Source organism: Chrysochloris asiatica, unplaced genomic scaffold (assembly GCF_000296735.1).
Source record: "Chrysochloris asiatica unplaced genomic scaffold, ChrAsi1.0 scaffold00055, whole genome shotgun sequence".
Taxonomy (NCBI): Eukaryota; Metazoa; Chordata; class Mammalia; order Afrosoricida; family Chrysochloridae; genus Chrysochloris; species Chrysochloris asiatica.
The window spans coordinates 16164599-16172906 of NW_006408573.1; the positions used below are offsets into that span (position 1 = coordinate 16164599).

At 46.9% G+C, this 8308-nt stretch overlaps 1 protein-coding gene across 1 annotated transcript in view; it reads right to left on the reverse strand.

The window, feature by feature from the left end:
• The window catches only part of CDH11 (cadherin 11, type 2, OB-cadherin (osteoblast)), a 220599-nt gene extending 212346 nt beyond the window's left edge, over positions 1-8253 (reverse strand). Inside the window, exon 1 of the mRNA XM_006863584.1 lies at positions 8071-8253. The gene's annotated coding sequence lies outside the window, so the exon portion shown is untranslated. The remainder of the gene's footprint in view (positions 1-8070) is intronic.
• Positions 8254-8308: the final 55 nt, after the last annotated feature.

Below are 8308 nucleotides of genomic sequence, written 5' to 3' on the forward strand. Positions count from 1 at the left end.
TGATACCAGAGATGGAGGCAGAGATGAGGACATGGAGAGAAAGCTGCTGAGGACTCCAGACTCGTGGAAAGAGAAAGACTAAAGTCTGGTGGCCAGGAGGCAGGCTTGCAGAATGTGCCCTTTGGTTGTTTAAATTATATATTCCTGAGTTTTTTTCTGTACATCCCCCACAAAACAAAACAAAAAATGGAGGGAATAGAAGCAAACACTGTTGAGTGATGATGCGCGGAGGTGATTGTAATCATTGCAATGAAACGAGGAATGTAAAACTGATATTCTCCCATGTAAACTATTGTTGAGTGATCTCAATTCCCGATAAAAAGTTTTTTAGAAAAAACCCTATACAGAGTCACTAAGAGTTGCAACTCTTTTCAATACATTTTTCTATAAGCTTTCTGAAACCCTCTTGTACCTTTAGAAATTGTTGAGTGGGTCTATGTTACGCTGTGGATAGTCTCAACAGCAACAAATAAAATCAGTTATTGAAAAAAAAAAAAAAAAAAAAATTCAACCCTGAAAGCGTTAACAGTTTTACGGTGTAGCACATTGGGTTCTGAGGCGTCAGCAGCAGGCTGACTGACATCATGAAGCAGACGTTGTACTAAGTTCTCCTAGGACACAAATCTAATGACTTCCTCCATCCTACAGAGGCAGCATGGGAGTCTGGGAGAGCGAGCTCACATCACTGAGTCTGTGCTCTGCGGGCACCTGAGACGGATGTTAGAAGGAAGTTAGACAACTTGCCAGGTAGAGCTGGCTCCTGGCTAAGACGGGTGACACATTTGACTAGAATGCACAACTTCAGTAGGTACCAAAAAACTTAGTAATCAAGATAAATAAGATTTCAGTGCAATGGTCTAAAACTCAAAATTACTGCTAAATAATCCACGAGGAGTAAAATATCTACCTTTAATTAAAGACAGGATCCAACCCTACACTACTTGCTTTACCCCAATCCCTGCCCATGAGCTGAGCCATGCTGCCTCCAAGTTGAAACAACTGGTCGCAGCCTGAGGGATGATGGGAGCAGGTGTGGAGGTTCCAGGATGCATTTGTGGCTGAACCGTTAGAAGAGCTCCAGGAGTGGGACTCACACTGTGATCTGATCAGATCTGCCCAGCCTTGCTTTCCTCCATGCCATTCATACTACTGAGAAGGATGAAGGGCATGGCGGCAGGAAATAACTGATAGAGCCCAGGGAAGGCTGAGAGACCTCTGTTCCCTTACATCAAGAGCAGGGGAAGCCCCACCCCCACCCCCCACACCAGTCTGGTGCATGTTAGCTGATCCTCAAGGGAGGAGACAAACTCAAGGCAAAAGCCATTTGTTTCAAAAAGCACCATGTATGGAGGGTCCGCCTCAATCAGAGGAAATCATACCATGCAGAGAACCTCATCGGGAGAATGGCAAATACGGGGGAGGTAGGAGTTTGGGTGTGGCGCTGCAGGTTAATGCGCTGGACTGCAAGGCTGGCTTGAACTGAAAGGTCAGTGGTTCAAGCTCACCAGCTGCTCCTCAGAAACCCTACACGGGGTTGCTAAGAGTCAGAACCAACTCAACAGCACTTCACAACAACAGCAACAGAGTCAATGGAGTTGACTGTACGATAAGCACTGTACTGCTAACCACAGGGTTGGCGATTCAAACCCAGTAGCCGCTCCTTGGAAACCCTAGAGATTCTCTGTGAGTCAGAACTGACTCAATGGCACTTAACAGCAGAGTCACTAGGGAGTCCTGGGCTAACCAAAAAGTCAGTGGTTCACACCCACCAGCTGCTCCAGTTCTGAAAAGATTGTTAATGTTGTTAAGTGCAGTCAAGTCAGGTCGGATCCATAATGACCCTCTATAGGGTTTCCGAGGAGCGGCTGGTGAGCTTGAACTGCCAACCTTGCAGTTCAAATCAACTTTGCAATCCAGTGCATTAGCCCCATTATAGTTGTGGAAACCCTACTAGGCAGTTGTACGGTCCTATAAGATTCCTAGCAGTTGGAACCAACAGGCATATGTATAGAGGGAGTGAAAGGAGCCATGTTGGCACATTGGTTAAGCTCCCATTGCTAGTTCACAGGAAAGACTGACTGGTAAGAATTACAGCCTGAGACAGGCACACTGAAAGGCACTTCTACTCTAGCCTAGGGGGTTACTAGGAGTTGGGATTGATTTAGGGCATACAACAACAGCAAAAAAGGGAGTGAGGGAGTTCTTGGGTGCTGCAATCAGTTGAAGTATTAGGCTATTAAACTAGAATCGGTGGTTTGAGTCTTCCCAGAGGCACCTCAGAAGGTAGGCCCGGCCATCTCTTCAAAAATTCAGCCACAGAAAATTCTCTGGAATACAGTGATACTAGGGCCACACATGGGTCACTGGGAGTTGGACCAACTTTACAGTTTGTTTTTTTGTTTTTAGAGATAATGAAGACTTCTCTTCGCCTATAGCAATGCCAGGAAAAACTGAAAATCAGGCCATGTTTCTTCAGCATATTGTTAGGGGATGGCAGCTCCGTGACACGGGGCAAAGAATAGGAACAAGCAACCCTTTTCTGTGGCCTTAAGGCTCTCTGTATCCCCTTTCTAGACTCTACATGTCTCTCCAGCCGCCCCTCAGAAACCCTATGAGTCGGAACTGACTTGGTGACAGTTAACAACAGCATGCCCTAAATAAGGATCACACCATAAAAGAGAGACCACTAATTGGTTTGTCGTAGGAAATAGCATCTCTACTCTCTCTTGTTCTCCTTGACCTCTTCTCTGCCATGTTCCCTGCCTCTTTCCTCCCATGAACTCATTGCTGTCCTGCCCATTCTGACACACAGTGATGCTACAGGACAGAGTTAGAAGTGCCCCGCAGGGTTGCCAGGACTGTAATATTTATGCAAGGTGACTGCCACATCTTTCCCTCACAGAAAGGCTATGGAGTTGAACTGCTGAGCTTTCAGCTAGCTGTGGAGTGCGTTAACAACTAAGTCACCGGGGGCTCTGCAACACCCACCCCCCTACACACACATAGAACCCCACCCCCTACACACACACACAGACAACCTCCATACGCCTGTCTAAATATCCTGGTGGACGCCTCATGTGGTAATGCAAGATTAGCACCAGACTGCGAACCACAAGGCAGGCAGTTCAAACCCACCAGCTGGTTCTCGGAAACCCTATACAGGGTCATTATAGATCGGAACTGACTTGAAGATACTTAACAACAATAACCAGACTCTCGCCCTCCCTAGCAACCTTGAGTCTACAGGAGAACCACGTTTTTCTCAGTTAGAATCTTGGAACTCTGGGACTAACAATTAATGAAACCAAATAACAGTGAGATTTGGCCTCCGGTTCCAGGCAATGCGCATCATTCACAAACACACTTGGAAGGTGTCTTCCTTTCACTAAGTTAAATAAGCTGTCCAGTGACTGAACATCGGTTTACAAAACACTTTGTCTTATTTTTCACTGAGTTACTTAATACACACTCCCATAATCCATTTGCATTGATTCCATCTTCATCAATTGTCTGTGCACTGCAACGCAGCTTTGAGTTTCAAGGAACTGCTGATTCACCAGGGAGGCAATTGTACTTAGTTTAAAAAAAAGATGCAAATAAGTACCCACTTAAGACAGTACTTATTTATTTTTTTAATAGAGCTTTCCTCTTAATTATAATACAGCATTAGGGGATTTTTTTCCCCATTCTTGTTCTGAACTTTCATAATGACACTATCAAACAGTAACAAATGTAAATGTGTGCAGGCTGAACTATGCAATTTAATCATAAGCAGTAATTTCCATATCATAGAGGAGGGAAAAAAATCAATTGATTAAACTCTAGTACATGAGGGCCAATCTTGAATTAAATTGTACTTTCTGCTAAAGTTTGGTTTTAGACAGCAGTATCAAGAAAGGCTTAAAGGTAATAGTAAAACACTTACTGTTATATTAAAATTCCATGCTCCACAGTGTTTACCTAAGATCCAACAGCTATTCTTTTGTGCCAATTAGAAATCTGTGCCAGATGTCTTCAAAACCTCCTCACAGATAACGGTAACACCGCAACCTAATAATTCTCATATTTATGCATTCCCTTCCCCTTGGAATCAGAAATGATGATTTTTGCCCCAGGAGCAGTGGGTGGAAGGGAAGGCTAGAAAATCCTGCCCAGATCACTGCTTGATGAGCGTTGACCTTGTTTTCCATTCAGCCTGTAACCCATTCATACTCATTCTCAACTTGCAAGATTTCCCAACTTTCTAGTAAATGCTATCCAGGTGGGAAGAAGAGGCTGAAGGTAAGGGATTCCACCCACTGGAAAGATGTTAATCCTGACAAACTGCTGGAGCAGTAGCCTGAACCGCAGCTAGATTGAATTCCGTCTCTCCTGAGAGGGCCAGACAAGCCTGGTGGTAACAAAACCGCTTTTCATGGTGCCCTCAAAAGCAGATGGGCCCCGTGCACCGAGTTGGAGAAGGGCGCCATTGCCCTCTAGTGGTCACAAGTGCAATCTTCCGGAGATGCACAAGGCTCGCTCTATGTCAGTGAAATTATCGCAGAAGGATGTCTAATTATCCTTCTCGAGTGTTTGCCTTATCCTTCCTGATCACAGAGAAGGCTGTGGATGCCTATCGCAGTAATCCTGATGGAAAACTGGATTGCTACTCCTAACAGTGCACCAGGATTTAGCCAACATGCTCCAGCCGTTTTTTATTCTTCTCATTCTAATAGACCTGTTGATGTTTTTCCTCCTCGAATCAATTAAACCAGCTATTTATATAGACCGACCACCTTTATACATCTCAGGGACAATAACTTTGGATCGGAAAGGTTGACAACTCACAATACTTAATAAACGTGGAACAGGGTACTTGACAAATTAACTGTTTATGCAACAAAGGCCAATTTCACAAGGAGAAAAATCATCCTCAACTCACTTTAATTCCTTAAATCATAGGTTAGATTTTCTCTGGGGGAATATATGTGAACGCATTGTCATTCTGTAAATTTGGTAGATCACGAAAGATCTGGGACCTACTTTCAAATCATACAGACCACCATCTTTGAAACATTAATATTATTATTTAATGATTAGTTAGGCTATGATCAAAAACAAAAAAATAATATTGATAATCAACTTAAATAAATTTACTAGGCTTCTGGTACAGCCAGCCACCTACATAAACGTATCAAAAATGAAGAAATCCTAAAATGGAATTTTCAAATCTCTTCAGATAGTTCCAGAAACAAATTTGGAAATAAAGATCAAAGTTTATGGGAATGTCGACTTCCCACAGGGCTTCACTGGTAAGGTCCCAAGATATACCACGTTCATGGGAATGTGTCTTTGGGGTTGTAAATCAAGGCCTTGAGGTCAAAGTCATGGTGTGTCCCATATGAGTATCCCTGAACCAGAATCTTTACAAAGCAGCCATGAAATTCTATCCAAAGTGGAAGGAAAACCATAAATTATGAAGACAAGTGAATTAAAGGAGCATGAATCTGTATCCCCCAAATTATGGCTTGGAGCCCCTTCTTCTCTCTCTTTCTCTCATGAAGCAAACAATCAACAATGTAAAACACTGCCACCACTTTGAAAGATTTAAACTATGAGTTCTGGGTCATAAAAGAAAAAAAAAAGTCCTAACCTTTTTTTTTTTTAATTCTCAAATTAGCAAAAAGATTGGATCTTAATTGAAAATAGAATTTAGGTTTCTAGTAATGTTACTGTCTGGTGTTCTGATAAGAATATTGAACATAAAGGAAGTTCTAAAGTATTATCAAGATGACCCATGGCTTCAATTGGCATGAGTTTAAAAGCCTGTATTTCCAGGAAGCTGCAAGCTCAATTTGAGCAAATCTACAGGTCCAGACCTCCATAGGTTTTTTGAACTGACTCCTTTCTTTGCACCTCTTCATTCTCTTCTCCCCCAGGAAATGAGGGCCAGGGGTAGAGGGCACCCCCCCCTCCCCAACAATGTAACAAAAGGATGGGTTTATGCAGATTATGAAATAAATAAGACCCATAATCATTATTAATATAAAAGCCTAGCTGCAAGTCCTATGAAGATATTGATTGGTGATGTCTCAACAGTACAAATGGAGGACAGTTCTCACTCAAGCAAGTTCACTGGTAGCAGCTTTCTTTGCCTAGTCCCCACTGAAAACGATTATCAGTTCTTTTACTAGACCCAGTATCCGTGTTGCAAAGGTTCCAATTCTCGGGCCCACTGACCTGCTTTGAAACTTTCAAGTAGAGCTGACAATTAGCAAACTTTCATGACAAGGAGCAGAGGGCCTCACTGGTTCTGTGCATTTGTTTGGGAACTTTTATTCCTTTGTTCTAAGGGAAGACTAGGCTCCCTGCAGCTGGGCAGTGAATACGTCTGTAGTCTGGTGTCTGCACCTCCGTTTTGCAGGAAAAATAATGCCAACATTAATAAAATTAAGGTCAGCCCCTTTCCTTGCCTCCCAGCTTCTGAGGCTGTAGCACTTGGAGCCCAGCCTCGCAAAAATGCTGATGCGATGCTCCAGGATTCTCACTCCAAAGAACACATCTGCATCCAGATGCCCCGCAAAATCATGGATGTCGGCTGCAAGCTTAGGCAATAAAGAAATTGATCCACCCACTCTCCAGATTAATGATCGTGGCATCCCTGTGATTACACTGAAAACTTAGACTCACTGCCCAATATTAACTAGGAATGATCAGGGTAAAAGAAAACAAGAAAAGATTTCAGAGCCATCCAACAAGATTGCTTTAAGGGGAAATGGGAGGGAAGACTTGAGGCGAATCTATACGAATGCATCAAGGTTTAAGAAAGAATCGCCCACCCTTTAGGGATGACCTCTTCTCATGCAGGGCTGGCATTACTGAATAATTAAACGATGCAATTCCTTAATCGCAGTGCGATGGCCCATGAAATACCGACTGCATTATCAGCAAAAGCAACAGGGTTTTCTAGCATCTAGGAAACCTTTCACCACAGCGCGTGGAGCCCCCGGTGAATGCAGGGCCTTGGCAAGAAAGGGACAAGGAAGCAGGACACACGGGCCTCCCTGACCCCACTTTCTCTGGGGACCGGGATTCTCTTCGCCTTGCGGGCTCTTCTACAGCTCCGTCTGGGTTACGGAGGGGGTGGGGGTGGTGCTGGGGGGGAAGAGAGAAGAGGTGCCCACCTAGGCACCCTCCCCAACATGCCAGGTTCCCAGGGCCTCCCACCTCCCGGCTTGCGTTCCGGGGCAAAGCTCTGGGAGGGAGGATGTAGGTGCAGGGAGCTGAGCGGCTGGCGCGCTCGAGAAGAGGCGCAAGCTTCGGAGTGGGTTTGGTCCGCAAAGTTAACGCTGACCCCGGCCGCTCCGCGGAGCCGAAGCCGAGCCGGAGGCTAAGTCGCTCGTGGACCTACCCCGCTGCAGGCGGGAGCTGGCCGGCGGCTCCCGGATCTCTGAGAGACTAGGATTGGAGGGCTGACGCGCACCGCAGTCCCCAAGCCCAGAGCCGCAGTCGGCAGACTCCGAGCCACGCGATCAAAGTGCCGGGGATCGCCGCCCAGAGCTCGGGTCTTTCGGTTTTCCGGGCTTCCCTGGCGGTCTCAACTGGAGAGATGGAACCCTAGGGAGCGCTCGGAGGGAAGCCAGGAGGCAGGGGCAGGAACCCCGCAGAGCGCGGTCTTGTAGCCGCTTCGGGGAAGAGGCGCAGGGCCGGCGGGCTGGCACTGCGCCGGGGGCGACTTTCCCTAGAGACGTGCCTGGGGGCACTCGGCGCATCTGGGGAACAGATCTGCAGTCCCTTGCCCCAGTTGGATGCGAAGCCCTCTCCGACGCCTCGCTCAGCGGAGGCCGGAGCGGGAAGAGGTTGGAGCGCACATCTGGCCCCTGGTCTGTCCCCTCTGTCCGCACCCACAGCTGGTTCCCTTTTCCTTTTCTGATTTTTAAATAAATCTTCTCAATTCCCCTCCTTCTTCAGCTTCCTATAGGCGAAACCTCTCCAGTCCGTAAACACCCTCTTCTCAAACATTCCCTTCAAGGGGATCACCCACCCAGGCCCCCCAGCCAAGAGAGAAGAAGGGACTGGAAGCGCGCTCACCTGGGGCCCTCACGAGTGGGAGCGACTCCGAGCCGTCGGTCTCTGGCGCAGGGCGAGCTCAGCGGTGTCAGCGCCCGGCCCAGTCCCCGTCCCATTCACAAGTCAGCGGCGGCTACGAGCTGCCCCCGCGGCATCTGTTCCTCGGCCTGCGACGCTCCCCTCGGCTGGCGGCGGCCGCGGAATGAGCCGCCGAGCGCGCTAGTGGCAGGAATGAGAACCGGGGGGGAGGTGGCGGGCG